Source organism: Tamandua tetradactyla, chromosome 5, assembly GCF_023851605.1.
Source record: "Tamandua tetradactyla isolate mTamTet1 chromosome 5, mTamTet1.pri, whole genome shotgun sequence".
Classification (NCBI taxonomy): domain Eukaryota; kingdom Metazoa; phylum Chordata; class Mammalia; order Pilosa; family Myrmecophagidae; genus Tamandua; species Tamandua tetradactyla.
In genome coordinates this window covers 53,616,779-53,640,675 of record NC_135331.1, presented here as the reverse complement: position 1 = coordinate 53,640,675, position 23,897 = coordinate 53,616,779, and the positions used below count along the sequence as shown (strand labels likewise).

The 23,897-nt window shown below is 38.1% G+C and overlaps 1 non-coding gene across 1 annotated transcript; it reads left to right on the top strand.

Annotated features, from left to right (window-relative positions):
* The first annotated feature begins 22,520 nt into the window (after positions 1–22,520).
* On the top strand, positions 22,521–22,627 carry LOC143685310 (U6 spliceosomal RNA). Its single transcript, XR_013176557.1, has one exon. It is a non-coding gene; the product is annotated as a U6 spliceosomal RNA (small nuclear RNA).
* The last annotated feature ends 1,270 nt before the right edge of the window (positions 22,628–23,897 follow it).

Here is a 23,897-nt window from a genome sequence, read left to right as displayed (position 1 = left end):
ATATCTCAAGACCCCAAAAATATCTTCAGTGTTTCTTTTCTCAAGCTGAAACAAGGATCTATATCTCGGAGATGGTGAAATAGTGATAAAACCTCATTAGACATTGCTCCTTCTCAGGAATATAATAACTGTGCTCAAACATGTTAAGTGTTTTCTCTTTAGCAGTCACTGTTCATAATGAAAAAGCGACGGGTGATAAATTCTCTGCAGCTTTCAGCACAGTCTTTGCATAGAACTTCTCATCCTGAGGGGAGTGAAGTCTTTACAGATTTTTTTTTTACTCCGCTTCCAGCAGCTGTCTCTTAGTTGCCTTCCATCTCCTCCTTATCTCCATAAACATTCCAATCCCCAATCACTGACACAGGAAAGTTTACTTTAGCTGTTATAATTCCTGGAAATTATGACTTTGAGCAAAGGTGATTGAAATAAATGTGGTTATATTATATTAATGAATATTTATTGAACTCCTATGGGCTACAGATTTCTCTTCATTTGCTAGTTCAGTTCTGGAAAGACAGAGAGAAAGAGAGAGAGAAAGAGGGAGACACTAAGCATCACTTTGATATCATCTCTAGCCTCTGCAGACTAGGGATATGATTTATAGCAAAGCCCTAGTTACAATGAAACCATTGAAAAATATTTGGAAATATGGCAGGATTCTTTTTAACAGGGTGTGATCCATAATGGACATTCAGAAGTTTACATCAAGTCATCCACCTTGTGCATTAGGAAGAGACAGGAAAAAAAAAAGGTAGAGATCAGGGGAAAAAAGACCTCAGTAGTAAAGCTGTTTTGCAAGAACCATCATGAAGTTCCACATCCTACAGCCCTCTCAATAATGCTGAGTAAGCCTGCGGTTCCCTCTCAAACATTTTCTAGTTTGTAATTTTCAGCCATTCCCCCCAGGTCTTTGTCATCCTGAGGCCACCTGCTCTCATTCTGCTCTCCATTCCTCTTTTCTTCCTTTCCCCTTCCCTTCTTCCCTCCATTCTCTTCCTTCCCCCATCCTCCTTTCAAACCAGGGAGCAAAGTGCTAGATGTGGCTTGTACTCCCAGGCACAGCAGCATTTCATGTGCTGCATGTTTTTACATTAATTTATCAAAACACAAACAAAGCCCAACTGCAATGCTAATATCAAGTATATATTCTGCCATTAAAAAAAAAAAGCCCACCCAGTGAAAACACACAAAACAAACCTGGCCAGCATTCAAACTGCTTTGAAAATAAAGTGGGATTTGTTTGCAAGGATTTAAATTGGTAAATTATTTGAATTTCTCCACCCCTAGGTGAATGATTTAGATGGCCTTGACCCCAGTCTGACTGCAGGGATTAATGTGGGATAATGATTGCTGAGGCTATCATTGCAGCCGGCATCATTAATTATCCTTATTGATTGTAGCTTTCAAAGATAAAGCATTACGCTGACTGGAAAATACCCTCTTCCTGCAAGGTCAAGGCTAAAATAGGGAAGCTAAATAATTGCATTAACAAACAAAGAAATAAAAATAACCTCTCAGAGCATTATGTAATTAAGATCCAATTACAACGTTTGTTCTTGTTTACAAAATGACAGAGCTCTTCTTGTCATTTTCCCGAAAATTGCTTCAGTACATGACCATTGCATTATAGCATGTAACCAAAAAGGAGCGTTAAAAGGGGGATCAGTTTCCTTGGATAGCTGCCATGGTTCTTGCTGTCTGACTCACCTATGAAAGTGTGAGGGCCCCCTGGGGATTGTCTAAAAATACTAATGATATGTTAAATGAAAGGGTTAGATGGAGGAAGTAATAATTGGGTCTCAGATCCTATTATATTTCTTCGGGATCGTGTAATGGAGCTTAGAGCTATCCCAAGGATATCACTGATGTCTTTCTTTGCCCCCACCCCTTCCCTTTTCTCTGGCGGCATCATTTAGAATCCTGGTTCTAAAGCCCTATTTGGTTGTAAATTTCTTTGGTGAAAGAGCTCAGTATTGCAGCTTCCCTGCTATTGATCAGATTTTGGATTTTTAAAAGAATTTTTTAACAAGAGCCTTTTCTCAGTATAAGAACCAAAGCCCTGGGTGATGTTTTTTCATATGGAAATTTTTCAAACAAATTCTTAGGTGTTTCTTCTGCTAAAGAACTTCTGTTACATGTGCTGAAGCATCACGTATATTAAGGTCTGATTAGAAAATGGGTGGAGGGGGCGCGTGGGGTAGTTCAGTGGTAGAATGCTCGCCTGCCATGCCAGAGACCCAGGTTCGATTCCCTGCCCAGGCACTTCCCCAAAAAACAACCAAACAAGAAAATTCAACAAATGGGGCTGCAATAGGGTATACTCACATGGAAAAATAATGAAATGTGACCCCCGCCATACCACATAAAAAAAGAAAAAGAAAATGAAACTGGGGGATGGGGAGCTGGTGGAGGAGTTGAGAGTCAATTCTTAATGTTGGGGCTTATGACCGAGGTCAGACATTTGGGCTTTTGGGGACTTAGTTCCTCCATCTGGGAAATTAGGGATAATTATTATGATCCTGCCTTACTCGGGGTGAATTGAAAATGAAGGACATAATAACCCTCATTTTCAAATGTTAGCACATATAGTGGGACTTTTTAATTAGAAGATATTTTCAAATTAGAGGGTGATGCTTTATAGTTTCTTCATTTTATTAAAAAAGAAAAGATAGCTGCCATTCTTTACCCACTTACCGTAGGCTGGGCACAGTGCTGAGCATTTTTAATAATATTTTATTTAATCCTCACAACCACTCTGTGAAAAAATGCTATTATTATTTTCATTTTATAAATAGATGGGGAAGAACTTTGGTATGTAACTTCTTCTTCTTAAAGAAAAAGAGTAATAAGTTCACTTCCATAACATTTTTAATCAAGGCATTGGACTGAAATTCAGGGACTTACCTGCACTAGGCTAGAAAATTCTTTTATTTCTTGAAACTGGAGGACAAATATAGCTTGATACCAAACAAGGTGGGATCCCTTGAGCTACCAAAATTACACTATGGGTTGAATTCATACCTTCTTCTGGTCTTTAATGTGAAAGTTAAGGAATTGGTTCGAAAAAGTGAAAGCCTGAGAATGGAATAAGGATGTAGAGGGGGTTTCAGAAGACTTGGACTACACTGAGTCCTTGCTCTCACTAAAGCTCCCTGGCCATTCAGATTGAGCAGCCCCTCCTGTATGGGTAGATAAGGCTATTGTTATATCTTCACCTGAGGAAGGTGCCTTGTAAAAGGAAGTCAATAACCTCATATCCTTTTCCATCTGTGGTCTCCATACACAATAACGAGGATAAGGTACTGTTCTAGTTTGCTAGCTGCTGAAATGTGATATACCAGAAACAGAATGGCTTTTAAGGGGAATCTAATAAGTTGCCAGTTTACAGTTCTAAGGCCAAGAAAATGTCCCGATTAAGGTGAGCCTATAAAAATGCCCAAATCAAGGCACAAGAGGTTACCTTCACTCAAGAAAGGCTGATGAAGTTCAGGGTTTCTCTCTCAACTGCAAAGGCACATGGCGAACATGGCGATGTCTGCTAGCTTTCTCTCCAGGTGTCTTGTTTCTTGAAGCTCCCCAAGGGGCGTTTTCCTTCTTCATCTCCAAAGGTTGCTGGCTGGTGGACTCTGGTTCACTTGTCATTCTCAAGCTTTCTCCAAGATGCTTCCTCTTTTAGAGGATTCCAGTAAACTAACCAAGACCCATGTGGAATGGGTGGAGTCACATCTCCTTCTACTCAGAAGTTAATACCCACAATTGGGTGAGTCACAGCCCCATGAAGATAATCTAATCAAGTTTCCAACATACAGTGCTGAATAGGGTTTAAAAGAAATGGTCACTCCCACAAGATTGAATGAGGATTAAGGCATGTTTTTTCTAGGGTACGTAAATCTTTTCAAACCAGCACAGGTACCAAGATGTGGCTTGGGCCAAATACAGGGAGTAAAAGAACTGACACATGGAAATAATTTTTTTAATTCTAACTGTTGTATGGTATTCTATTGTAGGAATATATAATTCACTTATTAATTCTACTGGTGAGCATAAACATTTGGATTGTTTCCAGTTTTAAGATAACATAACTAATGATATGCTTGTACATGGTTTATGGTGAATTGCATTTTTATTGGGAATATACTTGGGAGACTGTGTATGTTTGTAAAGTGTGCGTATGTTTGATTTTGGTAGATAACGGTTTGACAAAGGAGTCGTACCAATTTATGTTTCCATCAAGGAGAGTTTCTCCTGCTTTTTATCCTCACCAAGACTTGCTGTTTTTCATTTTAGCCAATCTGGTGGCTATGTAGTGACACCTCACTGTAGCTTTAATTTGCATTTCCCTTGTGGCTGATGAGATTGAGCACTTTTCATATGTTTATGGACCATTTGGATATCCTCTCTTTTGAAATGCTTGTCTAAATTTCTGGACCATTTTTTTCTATGAGATTAACTCTTTTAAAAAATCTGTAGGAATTATTTTTATTATCTGAAATGAGTCATGTGCTGCAAATATCTTCTACTTTGTGACTTGTCTGTTTAGTATCTTAGTGGTGTCTTGATGAATATTGCTTATCTTTTCATGTTGTTTATGACTCTTCTCTTTGTAGAGAAATTTAAAATGTTCAAGTAGCGAAGAAACTAATGATATTTTCCTTTTGGGCTTTCAAATTTTGTACCTTGCTTTAGGAAGGTCTTTTTTGCCTTGAGATTTAAAAGCTCTTCTCTCATACTTAATTTTTTTTTTTTTTAGTTTTATTAATTAATCCATATGAAACTTGGGTGAAACAGATTCCTTTAGTATTTTCCGCTGAAATGTTTGTCTGTGGCTGTATCAATACAACACTGCTTTAATTACCATACCCCAAAATAGATTTGCTATCTTGTAGGGCAAAGTACCATCACTTTGTTCTTTTTCAAATATTCTTGGCATTTTTTTCTTTATATTAATTTAGAATCAGCTGGTTAATTTCCATAAAATTTTACTGTTGGGATTTTTAATTGGGATTACTTTAAATGAATAGACTAATTTGAGGAAAGAATGTATGTTTCTAAATATTGGGCCATTCCATTTGAGATCTAGATATGCTTCTTCAATTAATATTCTTTTATGTACTTCATTAAGGTTTTTTTTACTTTTCTCCATATAGTTCTTGCTTTTTTTCTGGGACATTTTATGTCTGGGTACCTTAAGGCATTCAACTGGTTGCTGTTGATAATGGTATCCTATCTTCCATGATATTTTCAAAGTGAATTTATCCAGTGTGTAGGAATTTTTCTATTTATTGGTCTTGTGTTTGTCTACCTTCCTGACCTCTTTTATTAATACAAGACTTTATACTTGATTCTCTTAGATTTCTTACCTACAGTTTGATATCTGCTATAACATCAACCAATTTCGTATGAAACATGAATATTTGACTAAAAGTATTTTGGAAGAAAAATACGCCTAAATTAAGAACACCTATTGCTCCTGCTAACTGCTGATTTGTCACAGAAGAGTGTAACATTTGTAGTAGATGCTGAATACAAACTTCTGTAGTCCCTAACTGGATGTGGTGCACCTTTCCGCTGGGATCATCCCAGTTCATCTGCCACCTTCATTTGAGAATTGCTAGACGAGAATGGCACCAATAACATGTAATTTTATCTGTTTTGCAATTATTATTTTTTTCTGGAAAATATTTTTATTTGCATTTTTTATTGCTATTTTCCTTTCCTGAATTAGCAGAGGGCACTCTTATTACCTGTATCCTCTGTAGATCGCTGAGCTCCCGTTTATTCTTTCAGCCAGTGTATGTGTGTCAGGCACTGAGGACACAGAATTAAATAATACTTGGCCCCTTTCTTCAAGGAGCTCGCTGTCTAGGTAGGAAGTCCCACAGATGTGAGGTATGATTAAACAACATGATTATAATGGTATTGGGGAATTCAGCAAAATGTTTGAATTTTATATGTAATGCTATTGGGAGTTTGGGATATATCCAGAAAATTTTCGATATCCCTCATGGCTCCCATACTTGTGAATGTTTTTAGGGCTACAGAATTTTAAATTTGAAAGATATTAGACACCACCAATTTTTCTACAGATGAAGAAAGAGAGACCAGGTATCTTGACCAAGTGAGTAACCTGTATAAATGCCATCTCCAGACTTTTCATCTAGCACATCTTTCATTCACCATGTATAATGTACTCATCTTCAAATGACATTCAAGCCAGGGATATATTGTTATTCAGGTCAGTGATGTTATTGGCTTTGATTTAAAAAATTTTTTCTATTGTGAAATATATATACAGAGAAAAGAAAGAAAAATAAATAATCTTCAAAGTACACTTCAACATGTAGTTATGGAACAAATGTCATAGTTTGGTATGGGTTACCATTCCACTATTTAAGGTTTTTCCTTCTAGGTGCTCCAAAGCACTGGAGGCTGAAAGAAATTTCAATATAGTGATTCAGCAGTCATGCTCATTTGCTAAGACCTATTTTTGCTAAGGCCTATTTTCTCTGTTATAATCCCTCCTTCTCCTTTGATCCTTCTCCCAATCTATAGGGATCTTTAGGCAATACCCATTCTGACTTTTTCATGTTGAGCAGGGGTATTGACACTAAAGGATAAGGGGATGTAATTCGTTGATGTATTAGTTAGTAAGCTGCCGGCATGCAATATACCAGAACTAGAATAGTTTTCTAAAAGGGGAATTTAATACACTACAAGTTTACAGTTCTAAGGAAGCAAAAGTGTCCAAATTAAGGCACCAATAAGAAGTTACCTTTACTCAAGAAAGGCTGATGGGTCAGAAACACGTCTGTCAGTTGGGAAGTCACATGGTTGGCATCTGCTGGTCCATGACTCCTGGGCTCCATTGCTTTCAGGCTCTGTTTATGTGGAGCTTCCTCACTTTGCTTCTCTGGGACTGGCTTTCACCTTTTGGCTTTCCTTGAATTTCTCCAGCTTCTGGCTTGCTTAACATCTCATGACAATGTCTGCTGGGCTCTAAGCATCTTCAAACATTGTGTCTCTGTTCCCTGAAACAACGGTTCTCCAAGCGTCTACATATGCTGTCTGTATCAGATGCTTCTGTCATTTCTGGCCCTCTCCAAAATGCTTCCCTTTTTAAAAACCCTAGTAATCTAATCAAGACCCACCTAGAAGGGGTGGCATTACATCTCCATCTAATAAAAAGATTACACCCACAATTGGGCATGTCACATGTCTGTGGAGATAATCTAGTTAAAAGTTTTCAACCAACAGTATAGAATCAGGAGTAAAAGAAATGGCTGCTCCCACAAGATTGGATCAGGATTAAAACATGGCTTTTTTCAGGGTACATAATACTTTCAAACTGGAAATAATCTTGGAGAGGCTGGTCCCTCGGGGTTTTAGGAATTATCTGGCATAAGAACCCTTAGGTAATTATAGGTACCAGGAAAGCAAACGTAGTGCATGAAAGTTCTATAGAGTCTCAGTTCAAGCCCTTGGTGTTCTTAAGAGTTAACATGAGTGATGTTGGTTGAGTTTAGCAAACCATGGCAATTAGCACTATCTAATAGAAGCTTGCATAAGAATAGCCTCCAGAATAGCCTTTGGACTCTATTTACTCTCTGTTAGCCACTGATGCCTTACTTTATTACATTTCTTTGCCCTGTTTGGTCAGGAAGGTGTTATCAATCCCACAGTGCCAGAACGAGACATACCTGGGAGTCATTTCTCCCATTGTCAGGGAGATTTTCACCTCTGATGGTCATGTCCCATGCAGTGGGGAGGGTAATGATATTCCTTGCAGAGTTGTACTTAGAGAGAGAGAGGCCACGTCTGAGCAACAAAAGAGTTTTCCTGGAAGCATCTCTTAGACCTTGTCTTAGCTTCTCCACTACAGGAATAAGTTTCATAAGGGCAAGCCTCAAAATCAACCTCAGTACCATAGTTTCCAAGATGAGAAAGCTTAATTGCTCCATTTTTTTTTTCCTTCAGACCCTCAAGGGACTCCAATAATACTTTTTAATTGTTGGTCCACCATAGTCTGAGATGTATCCAGGTATTACATTAAGCTGTACAGAATTACAATGCTTCATTCCCATTCTGGATTCCAGGAGTTTGGGTGGTTTAAATGAGCTATCCAGACAGATTGATTTAGATTGTGTGTTAAAGAAAATTTAGGTTCTAGACATAATAAACCTCTCTGCCTTTGCCCTTAAACAGTATTGAGGGTCTAGAGTTCATACACTATCATCTTTTACCCTGTATTTTTACATACCTTAGTCCCAGTCAGATTGGCCTCGTTTTTAACTGTGAAGCCTGACCTCTTTTTTTCAATCACTTGAACTGTTATTGTATGTAGCTATGCTCACTTTCAGGGCTGCAGCACTCCGTTTCTGGGTCTTAGTGTCATAGAGTAACCCAAAGTTCCAGGAAAATACCAGCTGATACACGTATAGCTCAGTGTCTCAGAATCTAGAAATACACTTACAACTTCAGACTAAGTGGGGCAGCCATAAAGGCTTTCAGTCTAGCCTCCCATTTTCTTGTGGTGATTTTCTAAAAGAGACCTTAGCAAATTTGTTCTTTTGTTTCTGGATTATTTGGTACAATATTTTGTCCCCAAGGTTTGCCATTCTGCTTCACAGTCATTGTACCCTTCAGCTGCCTCCATCTATTGGGCATAATGGATAATATTCAAAATAAATAAACCGTATCTTACAATATCCTCACTTGATTGTACAACCAGCAGCACTCTCAATTTTAGACAGTTTTTATTGGTCCATAACAACAAAGAACTGACAAACATAGCTTCATCAAATATCAAATCAAAGCTACCCCTTATCTCTTCCTCCACCCCAATTAGTTGCCCCTGGTAGTACCGTGGTACTGTTGATGTCTTCCTGTTAACTATTGGCTGTAGCATGCAATTTTAGTTTCCCCCTATATCCCTCTATTATTGACTCTTTATCCAATATCAAACTTATGAAATAGTTCATGTGAGAACTTATTTATAATTGTAGATTTAATCAGTGGGATACATGGCACTATACATCCCTTTCAATCATATTCACCTTCAATATGGCAATGTTACTTACAACCCAACCAGTTAGTTACCATCATTTTCATCCGTTCCATTCCTTTAAGTTCAACCACATTGGGTAGCCTTTCCCCCATCTCTAATTTCTGTGTTCCTCTAAATCTGCTATATTCTACAGTGTAACTTCTGAGATTACCTTTACCAGAGTCAGAATAGCGAAATCATACAGTATCTGCCCTTTTGGGTCTGATTTATTTCACTCAGCATTATGTCCTCAAGGTTCATCTACATTGTTGTTCTAGTTTACTAGCTGCCAGAAAGCAATATATCAGAAACAGAATGGCTTTTAAAAAGGGGAATTTAATAACTTGCTAATTTACAGTTCTAAGGCCAAGAAAATGTCCCAATTAAAACAAGTTATAGAAATGTCCAATCAAAGGCATCCAGGGAAAGATACCTTGATTCAAGAAGGCCAATGAAGTTCAGGGTTTCTCTCTGAAGTGGAAAGGCACATGGCAAACACAGTCAGAGTTTCTCTGTCAGCTGGAAGGGCACATAGTGAACATGGTCAGGGTTCCTCTCTCATCTGGAAGGGTACATGGCAAACATGGCATCATCTGCTAGCTTCTTCACCTGGCTTCCTGTTTCATGAAACTCCCCTGGAGGCGTTTTCCTTCTTTATCTCCAAAGCGCTGGCTGATGGGCTCTCTGCTTTGTGGTGCTGCAGCATTCTATGCTCTCTCTGAATCTCTCATTCTCCAAAATGTTTCCTCTTTTATAGGACTTCAGAAACTAATCAAGACCCACCCAAATGGGTGGAGACATGCCTTCACCTAATCCAGTTTAACAACCACTCTTGATTAAATCACATCTCCAGGGAGATGATCTGATTACAGTTTCAAACATACAATGCTGAATAGGGATTAGAAGAAACGCTGCCTTTACAAAATGGAATTAGAATTAAAACATGGCTTTTCTAGGGTACATACATCAAGTCAGACCAGCACAATTGTCATATGCTTCAGAACCTCATTCTGTCCTACTTCTGAGTACTATTCCATCATATGTATATACCACATTTTGTTTATCTGTTTATCTGTTGATGGGCACTTGGATTGTTTCCATCTTTTGGCAATTATGAATAGTGCCCCTACAAACATCGGTGTGCAAATGTCTGTTCATGTCACTACTTTCTGCTCTTCTGGGTATATACTGAATAGTGTTATTATTGGGTCATAGGGCAACACAATATTTACCTTTCTGAGGAATCACCAAACTGTTTTACACAGCAGCTGCACGATTATACATTCCCATGAACAGTGAATAAACTCTTCTAATCTTCCACATCCTCTCTAAAGATTGTATTTTCCTGTTTGTTTAATAGCAGCCATTCTTATAGGTATGAGGTAATATCTCATTGTCATCTTGATTTGTATTTTCCTTATTGATAATGAAAATGAGCACTTCTTCATGTGCTTTCTAGCCATTTGTATTTGCTCTTCAAAAAAGTGTCTATTCACATCCCCTGTCCATTTTATATTTCTGTGGTTTGTTCCTTTGTTGTTGAGCTGTATAGTTTCTTTATGTACACAGAATATCAAGCCTTTATCTGAAATGTGGTTTCCAAATGTCCTTTACCATTGTGTTGGCTGCTTCTTCACCTTTTTACAAAGTCCTTTGAGGCACAGAAGCTTTTGATTTTAAGGAGTTCCTATTTATCTATTTTTTGCTTTCGCTGCTTGTGCTTTAGATGTAAAGTTTAAGAAGTTACCTCCTATTACTAGATCTTGAAGTTTTCCTATATTTTCTTCTGGAAGTTTTAGGGTACTGGCTTTTATATTTAGGTCTTTAATCCATTTTTGAATTAGTATTTGTACAAGGTATATGGTAGGAGTCCTCTTTTCATTCTTTTGGCTACTGATATCCAATTCTCCCATGCCCATTTACTGAAAAGACTGTCCTGTCCCAGTTCAGTGGACTTGGGGGCCTTATTGAAGATCAATTGTGAGTAGATTTGGTGGTCTATCTCTGCACTCTCAATTCAATTCAGTTCAATGCTATTGGTTGAGACTTCTATCTTTGTGCCAGTACCATGCTTTATAGTAAGCCTTAAAATAAGGAAATGTTACTCCTCCCGTTTCGCTCCTCTTTTTTTTTTTTTTAGGATATTTTTAGGTATTTAGGGACTCTTTCTCTTCCAAGTAAATTTGATAGCTGGCTTTTCCGGGTCTCCCAAGTAGGTTGTTGGGATTTTGACTGGTATTACATTGAATCTGTAAATCAATTTGGGCAGAACTGACATTTTGGTGGCATTCAACCTCCCTATTCACGACCATGGAATGTCTTTCCATCTATATAAGTCATTTTTTATTTCTTTTAGCAATGTTTTATAGTTTTCTGTGTAAAAGTCCTTGATATTCCTGGTTAGGCTTATTCCTAGATACCTGATTCTTTTGGTTGCTATTTTGAATGGATTTTTTCCCTTAATATTCTCTTCAGGTAGGTCATTATGTGTGTGTAGAAACATTACTGATTTTTGTACATTGATCTTGTATCCTGCCACTTTGCCGAATTTATTAGCTCAAGTAACTTTATCATTGATATCTCAAGTTTTTTCAAGTATAGGATCATGTCATCTGCACATAATGAAATTTTTACTTCTTCTTTTTCTATTCAGTTGCCTTTTCTTTCTTTCTCCTGTCTAATTGCACCATGTAGGACTTCTAGTACAATGTTCAATAATAGTGGTGACGTTGTCCTATTAGGTCCTTGTCCTATTCCTGATCTTAGTGAAAATTCGTTCAATCTATCATTGTTAAGTATTATGCTGGCTATGGGTTTTTCATATATGCCCTTTATGATATTGAGGAAGTTTCCTTCGATTCCTGCCTTTTGAAGTGTTTTTATCAGGAAAGGATGCCGAATTTTGTCAAATGCTTTTTCGGCATCAATTGATATGATCATGTGATTTTTCCCTTTCAATTTGTAATTGTGCTGTATTATGTTGATTTCTTTTCTTGTGTTGAACCACCTTTTCATTCCTGCTATAAACCCCACTTAGTCTTGATGTAGAATTCTTTTAATGTGTCATTGGATTTGATTGCTAGTATTTTGTTGAAAATTTTGCATCTGTGCTCATTGGGGGGAATGGTCTGCAGTTTTCCTTTCTTATAGCATCTTTATCTAGTTTTGGTATTAGAGTGATGTTAGCTTTATAAAATGAGTTAGGCAGCATTCCTTTTTCCTCAAATGTTTGGAAGAGTTTGAACAGGATTGATGTTAGTTCTTTTTGAAATATTTGGTACAGTTCTCCCTGTGAAGGTATCTGGTCCTGGTAACAAACCCCGCTTTCATTTCCAATTTTGTTTATTTGCATACTCTTTCCTTTTCTTTTCATCCTGGCTAGGGGTCCATCAATTTTGCTGATTTTATCAAAGAACCAACTTTTGGTTTTGTTTATTCTATTTTTGTTGTTGTTGTTCTCCAGTTCATTTATTTCTGCTTTAATCTTTATTTCCCTTTTTTTTTTAAATTTGCTTTGGAGTTAGTTTGCTGTCCTTTCTCTAGTTTCTCCACATGAGCAGTAAGTCCTTAAGTTTTGCTCATTTTTGTTTTTTAACATAAACATTTAGGGTAATAAATTTCCCTCTCAGCACTGCCTTTGCCACATCCCATAAGTTCTGATATGCTATATTCTCATTATCATTATTCTCCAAATATTTATCAATTTCCCTAGCAATTTCTTCTTCAACTCACCTATTGTTTAAGAGTGTGTTGTTTAATCTCCATATGTTTGTGAAAGCTCTGGTTCTTTGGTGATTATTAATTTCCAGTTTCATTCTTTTGTGGTCACAGGAAGTGCTTTGGATGATTTCAATTTTATTAAATTTATAAGGACTTATTTTGTGTCCCAGCATATAATCTATCTGGAGAATGTCCCATGTACACTATAAAGGAATGTATATCTTTATTTATATCTTTCCCTGTGTTTTGGGGTGTAACGATCTGTATATGTTTATTTGGTTTAATCCATTTATTGCATTGTTTAGGTTTTATGTTTCCGTGTGGAACCTTTTGCCTGGTTGTTCTGTCTAAGGTGGAGAGAGGTGTATTGAAGTCTCTCACTATTATTGTTGTAATGTCTTTAGCTCCCTTCAGTTTTGCCAATGTTTGACTCATGTACTTTGGCATTCCTTGATTGGGAGCATGAACATTTCTTGTTGTTATTTCCTCTTGGTGAATTGTCTTTTATTATTTGTAGTGTCCTTCTTCATCTCTTATGATGTCTTTACAATTAAAGCCTATTTTATCTGATATTAGTATAGCTACTCCTGCTTTCTTTTAGTTACAGCCTTCATAGAACATCTTTTTCCATCTTTACACTCTCAATCTGTTTCCTTGTGTCTAAGATGCATCTCTAGTAAATGGCACATAGATAGAATATAGTTTAAATCCATTCTGCCAATCTGTATCTTTTAATTAGTGAGTTTAGTCTGCTAATATTCAAAGTTATTACTGTAAAAGCAATTCTTGAATCTACCATCTTATCATTTAGTTTTTATTTGTTAGACCTATATATTCTTTTTCTTCTCTCTCTTTTTATGCTTTAAATTATCTGTACTGGTATTCTTCAGTTCTGTGCTCTACTCCAAACCTCCCTCTCCTGCTTTATTTTCAGCTGACAGTACTCCCTTTAATATTTCTTGTAGGGTATGTCTCTTGCTGACTAGGTCTCTCAGTCTTTGTCTTTGAAGAGTTTAATCTCTTCTTCAATTTTGAATGAAAACTTGACTGTATAAAGAACTCATGCCTGGAACTCTTTCTCATTCAGGATTTTAAATATATCATACCACTGCCTTCTTGCCTCCATGGTGCCTGCTGAGTAGTATGAACTCTGTCTTACGTGTTTTCCCTTGTATGTAGTAGATCACTTTTCTACTGTGCTGCTTTCGGTCCTTAGGTTTCTCTTCAACATTTGACAGTTTGATTAGTATGTGCCTTGGAGTAGGGTTATTTGGGTTTATTCCATTTGAGATTCATTGGGCTCTTTGATTTGCGTATTCATGTCTTTTTTTTTTTTTTTTTTTTTTTTTTTTTAAAGAAAGACAGAGAAGGAAGGAAGGATAGAAGGAAGGAAAGGAGGAAGAAAGGGAAACATCTTTAAACATTTTCTTATTTTTATTATATTTTGTTTGTTTGTTTGTTTTTTACATGGGCTGGGGCCGGGAATCGAACCGGGGTCCTCCGGCATGGCAGGCAAGCACTCTTGCCCGCTGAGCCACCGCGGCCCGCCCGTATTCATGTCTTTTATAAGGGTTGGGAAGTTTTCCCTGATTATATTTTCAACTAACCTCCTCAGCCCTTTACTCTTCTCTTCTCCTTCTGGGATACCAGTGAATCTTATATTTGGGCACCTTTTGCTTTCTATCATTTTTCTGTTATCCACTTCCATATTTTCCATTTTTCTTGCCATTTCTTCTTTGTGTACTCTAGGTCAATTATTCTGTCTTCTAGCTCATTTATTCTTCCTTCTGCTTCTTTAAATCTGTTATCATGTGTCTCTATTATATTTCTTTTTGTTTTTAATTTTTTTTATTAATCAAAAAAAAGAAAAGAAATTAACACAACATTTAGAAATCATTCCATTCTACACATGCACTCAGTAATTCTTAGTATCATCACATAGATGTATGATCATCATTTCTTAGTACATTTCCATCGATTTAGGAAAAGAAATAGCAAAACAGCAGAGAAAGATACAGAATGTTAATATAGAGAAGAGAATTAAAATAATAATACTAATAAAATATATATATATAAAAAGGAAAAAGAAAAAAACAAAAACAAAAGATACAAACACACAAACAAACAAACAAAAAACCATATTTCAGGTGCAGCTTCATTCAGTGTTCCAACCTAGTTACATTACACTTAGGTATTATTGTGCTGTCCATTTTTGAGTTTTTGTATCTAGTCCTGTTGCACAGTCTGTATCCCTTCAGCTCCAATTACCCATTATCTTACCCTGTTTCTAACTCCTGCTGGACTCTGTTACCAATGATATATTCCAAGCTGATTCTCGAATGTCGATTCACATCAGTGGGACCATACAGTATTTGTCCTTTAGTTTTGGGCTAGACTCACTCAGCATAATGTTCTCTAGGTCCATCCATGTTATTACATGCTTCATAAGTTTAGTCTGTCTTAAAGCTGCATAATATTCCATTGTAGGTATACGCCACAGTTTGTTTAGCCACTCAAAATGTTGATGGACATTTTGGCTGTTTCCATCTCTTTGCAATTGTGGATAATGCTGCTATAAACACTGGTGTGCAAATGTCTGTCTGTGTCTTTGCCCTTAAGTCCTTTGAGTAGATACCTAGCAGTGGTATTGCTGGGTCGTAATCCATTCTGCCATTCTATGTCTTTTGATTGGGAAATTCAGTCCATTAACTTTTAGTGTTATTACTGTTTGGATAATATTTTCCTCTACCATTTTGGCTTTTGTATTATATATATCATATCTGATTTTCCTTCTTTCTACACTTTACTCCATACCTCTCTCTTCTGTCTTTTCGTATCTGACTCTAGTGCTCCCTTTAGTATTTCTTGCAGAGCTGGTCTCTTGGTCACAAATTCTCTCAGTGACTTTTTGTCTATAAATGTTTTAATTTCTCCTTCATTTTTGAAGGACAATTTTGCTGGATATAGGAGTCTTGGTTGGCAGTTTTTCTCTTTTAGTAATTTAAATATATCATCCCACTGTCTTCTAGCTTCCATGGTTTCTGCTGAGAAATCTACACATAGTCTTATTGGGTTTCCCTTGTATGTGACAGATTGTTTTTCTCTTGCTGCTTTCAAGATCCTCTCTTTCTCTTTGACCTCTGACATTCTAACTAGTAAATGTCTTGGAGAACGCCTATTTGGGTCTATTCTCTTTGGGGTGCGCTGCACTTCTTGGATCTGTATATTTAGGTCTTTCATAAGAGTTGGGAAATTTTCAGTGATAATTTCTTCCATTAGTTTTTCTCCTCCTTTTCCCTTCTCTTCTCCTTCTGGGACACCCACAACACGTATATTTGTGCGCTTCATATTGTCATTCAGTTCCCTGATTCCCTGCTCAAGTTTTTCCATTCTTTTCCCTATAGTTTCTGTTTCTTTTTGGAATTCAGATGTTCCATCCTCCAGTTCACTAATTGTAGCTTCTGTCTCTTTAGATCTACCATTGTAGGTATCCATTGTTTTTTCCATTTTTTCTTCTTTGTCCTTCACTCCCACAAGTTCTGTGATTTGTTTTTTCAGATTTTCTATTTCTTCCTTTTGTTCAGCCCATGTCTTCTTCATGTCCTCCCTCAATTTATTGATTTGGTTTTTGAAGAGTTTTTCCATTTCTGTTCGTATATTCAGCATTAGTTGTCTCAGCTCTTGTATCTCATTTGAACTATTGGTTTGTTCCTTTGATTGGGCCATATCTTCAATTTTCCGAGCGTCATCCATTATTTTCTGCTGGTGTCTGGGCATTTGATCAGATTTCCCTGGGTGTGGGACCCAGCTGGTTGAAAGGTTTTTCTGTGGAATCTCTGGGCTCTGTTTTTCTTTTCCTGCCCAGTAGGTGGCGCTCGTGGCGGTCGTTTGTCTGCGGGGCAGTCGGCCTGGGAAACCACACGTGGAGGCGGGGGTCGCTGGCCGCGGCTTGGGGGAGTGCCGGTCCAAATTGCCCAGCTGGCCCGAGATGCCAAGCATGACGGGAGGGCCCCGCTATCCAACATTCCCAGTCAGACCGGGGAGCCACGTGCGTGGAGGGGACCCCAGTCGCCAGCCGCCCCGGCCGGGAAAACGCGCGCCCCTCGGGTATCTCACTGCAGTGGATTCTCCCTGCCCATTCAGCCGTTCCAGAATGGGGTACGCTGTCTTTTTGGTCTCTGTCGTGACTCCGGGAGCTGTTTGTATTGTTTCTGTTTCTTTAGTTGCTTTTCTGGAGGAGGAACTAAGACCCGCGCGTCTTACTAAGCCGCCATCTTCTCCGGCTCTATTATATTTCTTATTTGGTCTACTGTATCTTTCATCTCTGGGGGTCTATTATTTTTTAATTTAATCTTTCAGATTCTTCTTTATGCCCTTCTAGTGTCTTCCTGACATCCTTTATTTCTTTATAAATATACTTGAGTAGTTCCATATTCTGTATTTCCTCCAATGTTTTGATTCATTTATTTGGCTGGACCATTTCTGCCTGGATCTTCATGTGCTTGGTGATTTTCTGATGTGTTTGGGACGTTTGATTATCTTAATAAGCTTATTTTGCAAATTGGTTTCTTTCAGTTGTCTAAAGTTTTGTATTTACTTGGCTTTGTGTTGAAGGTTCCCTTTTGCATTGGTTTGTCAGTAATTCCCTGTCAAACAGAGGCCTGGATCTCATGTATAGGATAAAATTCTACTTGAGGGTCTATTAAAAGCTAGGCAATGATGCATGTGTATTTCAGAGGGAGAACGCCTTCTTGACACAGTGAGACCTGCATTTGACTCCCAGCCCATGCACCCAAAAAAGAATTTTAAAAAAGCACAAAGAACACACCTGAGCAATAGCAGGCCCAGAAGTCAGAAGAGACACCTCAAGATATACTGGGAATGATTTCAGACTTGTGCCCACAGAAGAGAAAGAAAATAAAAAACAAAAAGTAAATAAAAATATAAGTATTCAAAAATATGTAAATAAAAATACAAAATTAAAAAATAATAACACTAATAAAAATATAGAATAAATATTTTATATTCCTGCAGATAGGGAGTTTGCCAGACTGCACTTACTACTTCTTTCCAGCAGGTGGCACTCACGAGGAACCTCCTCCCCTCAGACATGCCCCTCCCTGACTGCAGTGGCCTGCTGGGTGAAATGGTGTGTGCAACGGCAGGATGCCTGGTCCCAGCATTTGAGATGGGGGAACCTATCACAGTGGAACTGCCATTTACCAATAGTATGGCTATTTGTAGCACCCAGCAGGGTGATTGATCCAATTGCCCAGGAGTGCAGTTTTTCAGTGTGGATGGCTAAGCATACCTCCAGGCTCGCCACGGATGCTGCCAGCTGCAAAGCTGCATGAAGAGCTTTCCCCAGCCAGCTGCTGGGGCAGGCTGGAGTGGAGGGCTGGTTCACTCCCTAAGATCAACACTTGCTGACGTGCTGCTGCCTGCCCCTGGTGGGGAACATGGCCGATCAGACCCACCCTGCTCTCCCCATCCTGATCTCCTTGCCTCTCTCCTCCTTATGAAATATTATGAAGACCCTCTTCATGCACTCACCCTCTGGGACTGCAGTCCCACTTTTTTTCCCCCTACCCCTTCCCTTGTTCTGTGGAGCAAGGGTGAATCCAGCCTATCCTACTCTGCCATCTTCCCAGAAGATCTTGGCTTCAGTTTTTTTTTTTTCTAACTCATACATTCCATATCCCTTACCCACCCCCTCACTGACCACCAGTACCTCAATCAGTGCAATCTATTCCACCCCTTATCCCTCTACTATTTATATCATCCATATTTTTTTTTTACTCATCTGTCCACACCCTGGACAAAACGAGCATCAGACATAACGTTTCACAATCACATAGTCACATTGTACAAGCCGTATTATATTATATAATTGTCTTCCAAAATCAAGGCTACTGAAACACAGCTCAACACCCTCTGGCCCTGTCCTCCAGCCACTCCAAAATACCATAAACTAAAAAGGGATAGCCATATAATGCATAAGAACAACTTCCAGTATATCTTTTGACTATGTTTGAAATCTCTCAGCCACCAAAATTTACCTTGTCTCATTTCTCTCCTCCCCCTTTCGGTCAAGAGGGCTTTCTCAATCCCATGATGCCAGGTCCCAGACATCCTGGGAGTTCCATCCCAGGTGCCAGGGAGTCTATCCCACATGGGGGGGGGGATGGCAATCAATTCACTTGTCAAAAGAGGTTCTCTGAGGGTGACCCCGAGGCACAATTCCAAGTGGGCTTAGCCTATTCTTTGCAGGAATAAGTTTCATAGGGTTGAACTCCAAGGTCAAGGGCTCAACCTATTGATTTGGTTGTCCCCACTGCTTGTGAGAATATTAGGAATTCTCCAGTTGGGGAAGTTGAATACTTCCTCCTTTCTCCCTAGTCCCCCAAAGAGACTTTGCAAATACTTCTTTATTCATTGTCCAAATTACTCTGGAATTTATTGTGGCATCACACTAACCTGTATAAACCAACAAGATCTCACACCTTATTCAAGATTCCATGTACTTATGGTGTTCAACTAAACTAACTATATAAGTTAAATTAGTTAATGCACTAACCAAAATGTAAGTTTTGGACCAAATGAACATTTCTCCCTTTAGTTTCCACAGAAGTTGAAGTTTTAAAATACGATTGATATCATCCTTTACCTTGTGTTCTGATCTACCTTAGTCCTATCCAGATCAGCTTCCTTCATATTTCTACTCGAAGTCTGATCCTTTTTCAACTTTTGAAACAGTTCCTGTATTGAGTACGCTGACTTTCATAGCCCCAGAGCTCTAACTTTGAGTCTCAGGTATCACATAAATACCCGAAGTTTCTGAGAATGATCAGGTTATATACAAATAGTGTAGTACCTCCGAATTTCAGAAATAACAGTTACACCTCCTGAACTTATGTGACTGCTGTAAGAGCTTACAATCTAGGACCCTTTACAATAGGTCCCAATCTGATAACCCATGCTCTTGTCTTCAGTTCACCAAGTTTTATATCATAGTTAGTCTATATGAGTGAGGCATGATGATACTTGTCTTTTTGTTTCTGCCATTTCATTCAGCATACTGTCCTCAAGGTTCATTCACCTTGTTGCATGCCTCACAACTAGTTGCATGCCTCATTGCTTTTTGTGGCTGCTCAGCAGTCTGTTTTATGTATACACCACAGTTCCCCCTTCCTTCCCTCAGTTGTTGTACCCTTAGACCACCCATCCATTATGAATCATGAACCCTGACACCCTAAACACCAATGTGCAATGTTCATTTGTGTCCCCACACTCAGTTCCTCCAGGTATATAATGAGCAACAGGGTTTCAGGATCATATGGTAACCCCACCCCTAGCCTCCTGTGGAGCTACCACACTGCCCACTAAGAGGCTGCACCTCTCAGTACCCTAACAACAGTGAATAGGTACATCTCTTTCTCCACATTTTCTCTAGCACTTGTTTCTCTCTGTCCATTTTTTAAAAAAATATTTTTATTGACAAAGCAACATACAAACACAAACATTCTTAACATACAAACATTCCATACACAGTGTACAATCATTGGCTCACAGTATCACAGAGTTGTATATTCATCACCATGATCATTTTTTAGAGCGTTTGCATCACTCCAGAAAAAGAAATAAAAAGAAAAAAGAAAAAACTTATACATACCGTGCCCCTTACCCCTCCCTCTCATTGACCACTTGTATTTCCATCTACCTAATATATTTTAAACTTTGTTCCCCCTATTATTTGTTTATTTTTTTTCCATATTTTTTGCTCATCTGTCCATATCCTAGATAAAAGGAACATCAGACACACAAGGTTTTCACAATCACTCAGTCACATTGTAAATGTTATATCTTCATATAATCATCTTTAAGAAACAAGGCTACTGGAGCACAGCTCTACAATTTCAGGTACTTCCCTTTAGCCACTCAAATGCACCATAAACTAAAAAGGGATATCTATATAACGTGTAAGACTAATTCCAGGATAACTTTTCAACTCTGTTTGAAATCTCACAATCATTGACACGTTATTTTTTCCTCATTTCTCTCTTTTCCCTTTTGGTCAATAGCTCATCCTGGGTCCCAGCTCATCCTGGGATTTCTGTCCCATGTTGCCATGGAGATTCACACCCCCCGAGAGTCATGTCCCATGTAGGAGAGGAGGGCAGTGGATTTCCTTGCTATGTCAATTTAGAGAGAGAGAGGCCACATCTGAGCAACAAAAGAGGTTCTCTGGGGGTAACTCTTAGGCATAATTTTAAGTAAGCTTGTTGGCTTCAGTTTTAAGATACCATAAAATGTAGCTGTTTTTTTTGCATATCTAAAACCAAGCTTAATTTGAAATCATCGTATAAAAGCTATGCTTATACATTTTTTTTCTAGACAGGAAACTAATGAAGTAAAATTAAAAGTGAAAAGTTTGATCTTTGGTGAATACAAATTGGACCATACCTAGTGCATACTCCAAATAGATGTAGTTGAGTGAAATGGATAATTTAAGGGTCAAAATTTCTGGTGCTGTTTTCGGCTAGTGTTAGATTCTCAACCAGCTATCATACTTGGCAGATTTAATGACTTTGGGTACAGTTTAGCCTCTCTTAGTCTAGGTCTTTCTTCATTGATAAAATGGGAAAATTATATCCATTACAGAGTTATTTCAACGTTTAGATGAGATAATGTGTGTACGGGGCTTTGCAAAGAGACTGCAATATAGTCTCTGCCATTGATGGCTATTAAATTATTGGACATGGACTATTGACATTGATACGTACAGTCTCATTTTATCATATAAATTTCCCCTGTTTTCATATGTTTCTGCCTACCTATACTTCTGCAGTATAGTGAATCATCTGCTAGTATTAGCATATCAAATTATGATATGACTGGAGTTGTTTTCCTTCTCAACAGTTTATCACTTCATGGTATTGAAACATGATACTAAAGATTTATAGTGCTGAGGTGTGTATAAGAAAATTACTAAAGCATCTAAGCATGTTTAAAATCTTGAAACGAATAACTATTTCATTTTAAAGATGATGCCTTATTTTCTTTGATATCAGTAGTCCAACAGCTCAAAAAGTTATTGAAACATTGTGACTAAGGAGTTTACGACAACAAGTCATAAGTATGTGAAAATAGCAGCAAATTCAAAACTCTATAAAGTATGACAAGATAAATTATTATAATAGAGAAAATAACGGTTATGAGTATAAGGGAATGGAATGCTTTTTGATGAGTGGTGATCTGGGAAAGCCTCATGGATGAGGATAGATGAAAGCTGGATCGTGCTGCATAGGGAAAGTTTAGGGGGTAGAAAGGGCAAGGCAGAAAGTGGGGATGGGGTGTTGTGTTTAGGGAACAGTTATCCTAGAAGAAAGAATTCATGGATATTTAGGTTTAAAAAGACTATACTGAGCCTTAACTCCTTTAAGTATGCAAAGTTGTGTTTAGACTTTGTTCTGTGGGTAGTGGGGAGCCAGTAAAGTTTTCAAGTAGGGAGTAAAATCATCAAGGTGGTATTTCAGAAAGATTAATATGTTGGCCAAAGATAACCTGGAATTAGGGAGAAAACTAGAGACCACCAGATCATTTATTACACACGGTTATGAAGCAATGAAAGGCTGAGTGGTAGAAATGAAAAGGATGGGGAGAATGCAAAGTGCTTTATGGTGAATTGCCAGAAAATGGGTTACTAACTGGCTATGTAACAGAGTAGTTTCAAGCTCAGTAAAAATTATAGAAAAGGGTGCTCGTTTCGGCAGCACATATAATAAAATTGGAACGATACCGAGAAGATTAGCATGGCCCCTGCGCAAGGACAACACGCAAATTCGTGAAGCGTTCCACATTAAAAAAAAATTATAGAAAAGGGGAATTTGGCACTAGGAAGTGAGTTTTGGTTAAATTTTCATTAAACTTGAGTTGGTAGCAAGATATCTAAGTGAGATTTTGCAGTAAGTATATGAAAACGAAAGATTAGGAGTCAAGACTAAAGATGTACATCTGAAATGTTAGCAGCAAAAAGTTAAGGAGGCAGTTGGTGGTATGGAGAGAATGGTTTGTGAGATTAAGTTCTAGAAGTTTGGAAGTGGAAGAAAGGATGCAGGAAGACAGCTACAGCAGGAGACCAGGTCAAGGGTTTTTCCCAAAGAGGGGGAAGATTTGTGATAGTTTGAACTTACAGCTAATGGGGAGAGGGAATACTGTTTAAGTGTGAAAGGTAAATATGTAAACTATGAAATCAAAAGGTAAATGAAAGAGGCTGTTTTCTTTTGCAATGTCCCGGGTAATTTTCTAGCAGTTTTTGTACATTTACTCTGGATAGCTGAATTTGGATGCAGCTTGGGATTCTATATGGTGTAATTCTTGCAGATGAGACATTTTGCTTCTTCGACTGTGTTGGCAAAGGAAAGAAAAATGCATGTTTTTTCAGACAGAAAATTAAGAAAATGAATTCGTCAACTGCTCAGTATTTTTAGAGTACCACAGTTTGGATTTTGCAGTGTTTGATGTCACAATTAATTTAGCATTGTCAGAGCAGGTTCTTGACCCCACACCAAAAAGGCGTAAAAGAGTTTGTGAAGGAAAGCTTCTTGGAAGTCAAGAAGCTTGACTCATCCAAAACAGCAATGGCTCATCCAAAGCAGCATTTTAACGATTTAAGTAAAAATGAATCAGAAACATGTGGATTTAATTTCCCTTACAATTCACATGGGTTTGAAACTTAAAGGAAAATAGTACTTGGCACAATGTGTTTAGGGTTTGGTTAAACTCAGAACACTTGAAAAAGCTTTTGGGAGACTGGACAGCTTCGAAATGCATCTGAGTTTGCCCATCCATGTGGGCATGATTACAGAACTCTTGCCTTTCATGGCACTATTCAAACATTCTATCAACGTGTTTCAATTTTCAAAGGTTTACTTAAAACCAACAAATTGCGTTGATTGCCTACTACGTGCAATTGATAGAGAGCCACGTTTTCTTCTCCACAGCTGGAGAAGTCTTTACTGGAGTGTGGTCAAAGGAAATCCCCACACAGACCAAGTTGGCATGGGCTGCCACTAGCATGGTCCTTTGGGAATTTAGAATTCTATTGCATCAGCCATTCATGTTCATATCCTTT